The sequence below is a fragment of the Delphinus delphis genome, chromosome 14, assembly GCF_949987515.2.
Source record: "Delphinus delphis chromosome 14, mDelDel1.2, whole genome shotgun sequence".
Taxonomy (NCBI): Eukaryota; Metazoa; Chordata; class Mammalia; order Artiodactyla; family Delphinidae; genus Delphinus; species Delphinus delphis.
Window position 1 is genome coordinate 55,543,774 of NC_082696.1, and position 3,019 is coordinate 55,546,792.

Below are 3,019 nucleotides of genomic sequence, written 5' to 3' on the forward strand. Positions count from 1 at the left end.
ACTTGAGACTGTCTCTTTCTAACCATATTAACTGGAATTAAATATTACAATATTAAAATGTTTCCAAAAATTATTAATTTTCTAGGCCAATAAAGGTTTTTTAGTAATTTTTTTTTCTGAAGCTGAACATTAAGAAAATATTTAGAAGTCTTTTGTGTTTTTTCAAGTATAAATATTCTCTTCTTGCTCTTTGCTATTTTTTTCCAGTTCAGCCTATATCAGTGTCTTTATCGACTGATATTGTTAATTTGCAGATTAAAAATATCAATCCATTTTTGTACTTGTAGCAAATTTTTTCACCTAAATTTGTTTAGCTTTTTTAATTTTAAGCTTGTTGTTGTTCTGTGGTTTTTGCTTCAACAGAAACTTTTATAGTTTTATAGTGATGAATCTGTCAGTATTTTACTTTGAGATTGATTCTGCTTTTATACAAAAAAATTTCTAAATTCACACAGAGATATTCTAATTTTAACTCTGTTTTACCTGGCATTTTGTGTGTGCTTACGCACGTGTGTATGTTTTGGGCTGATGACCTAGATATCTATTTCCCGCTCAAATTATTGACTCACTTGGTCAATAATTATTCTCTTACTCTCATGTTAAAATTTTACATGAAATAATGTTTGTTTCCAAACTATACTATTTACTATTATTATGGCCACATCATATTATTAGTACATTTCTAAGGAGAAGTTGTTTTCATTACTTTCTGTTACATAACATTGCTCAGCACAGTTAAAAAATAAAAGGTAAATTTCTTTCCTACTCAAGGATGCTTACTGATATTCTTTCTAACACACAGAGTCATTTCTGTTTAGTTACACTTATGCTAAAACCAAATCAGAGCAAAGTGGCACCTGAAAAATCATTCTGGAATGTATCAGTTGGCTTTCCTTTACCATAGCTCTATAAATCCATAGACAGAAATAGAGTCACAAGGACCCTGCATATTTTGTTTTTCTTCCTTCGCCATCCCAAGCTGAGATAGGTAAAAATAGAGAAAGAGATGTCAAGGGGCATAGTTGAAAAAGAAATAAAATATACATTTTCTACATTATATATGTATTATACAATATATTTATACATTTATATAAATATATATTTAGAAATGTATACATATATCTGTTCATGTTACTATATCATATATTTATTTATATATAATTATATAAAAGTTATATTGCATTGTATATATTATTCCATATATATGGGATACTATATATATGTGTGTGTGTGTGTGTATATATATATATATATATATATATATATATATATATATATTGCATCTCTACCATCCTCTTTTCCTCCTTTCTCTTATTGTTAGTTAATTAGTACGTTATGTGAGTGTACTTAGGTGAAAAATGCATAAAATACAATCCAATCTCACAGCAAAAGCTGCTGTTTGCTTCAAAGAGACAACATAGGAAAGATGTAGAGGAAAATGTTACTTCTTCTTCTATTTCCATCAGATATAATGAATGTTATAACCTACGAATCCAGAAAGAGAAATCTGGGGTGAGTGATACCACACCAAATGTATGACAATTTTCAAGCACTATACGAAAGTGTATTTTTTCCCTGAATTGTGAGATTTTGATATACTCATTTATATTTTAAATCAATCTCTATCATCCTACCTTGCAGCAGTATTCTGGCCATCTGATCACCTATCATCTTTTGACATTTCCCTGGTTGTAAGGGTTTGGCATCTTTCATGTTCTTTGGCACCATGTACAGTATTTTAACTGTGGTTTCAGTTGTGCCATAGGTAGAAGGGTCAACACCCCTAGCTTCATAACATAATGTCCCTGAGTACCCTGGGGTGTATTTCTTTACTCGAATATTGTTTCCTTGATTGTTTTAACAGAGTTGATGCGTTTTCCTAGGGTTCATCTATCACAAAACAATTTACAATGCCTCACAAAACCCCACTACCTTGGAAAGAATGTATTTATGTTTTCTTTGGCTCAGAGTGAATGACTCAGGTAGTACCATGTCCCTGAGGCCTTGTTCTTTTAGGTTCTTTCTGTTTAAAGAAAATACATTTAGGTCAAACACTGAAACAGGAACTACATTTAGATAGCAGTGAGAATTGGTGAAAAATTGCTTGGCAAGCAAACTTTCTTAGCAAAGTTCTCTTGCTGAACTTAAGAGCCTTAAAGCTTAAAGAGCCTGTAGCCTTATATTATTTAAAATTGCAGATAATTTAAAATTAGTATTAAAGCAAATAAAGCCTTTACTTAATGAAATAGAAAGATATTGTTTGATTTTCTATCTGTGTCGATGATACTTGTCCTCCAAGACTAAAATGAAAAACATTGTTTCATTCCTGCCACGATTTTAAATGGGCTGAGCATGTGTTCATACTGTGTCTGTAGCATAAGAATACGTTAATACGCAGAACTTGAGAGAATGTTTCTTTGCCAGTATAATTTTGTAAGCACAGAATCATAATGGTATAATAATATAGAATAGTGAGGTTTTGCAAGGCACTCTAAATTGCTTTATGATAAATTGAAGCTAAGTTGGAAACATATTCCCTAGTTTTCCATTTCTTGTATGTTTCTGGGTTAGGTTTGGTCACAAGAGGGATTTGTGCCAGATTTAGAAGGTGGAAGTAAAGCAGTAGATAGTTTCCCCAGTGATCAGCACAGAGCTATAGGCATTATTGCAGTCCATACAATATGTTGCTGATCTCCTGGCTCACAGGGCAGATACCTATAAGTCCTTCTACTTTGCAGTTTGGGGTCCTGGCTTATGCATTTAAAAGAATGTTTACTCAGGGCTTCCCTGGTGGCGCAGTGGTTGAGAGTCCACCTGCCGATGCAGGGGATACGGGTTCGTGCCCCGGTCCGGGAAGATCCCACATTCCGCGGAGAGGCTAAGCCCATGAGTCATGGCCGCTGAGCCTGCGCGTCCGGAGCCTGCGCGTCCGGAGCCTGTGCTCCACGACGGGAGAGGCCACAACAGTGAGAGGCCCGCGTACCGCAAAAAAAAAAAAAAAAAAAAAAAAAAAAAGAGA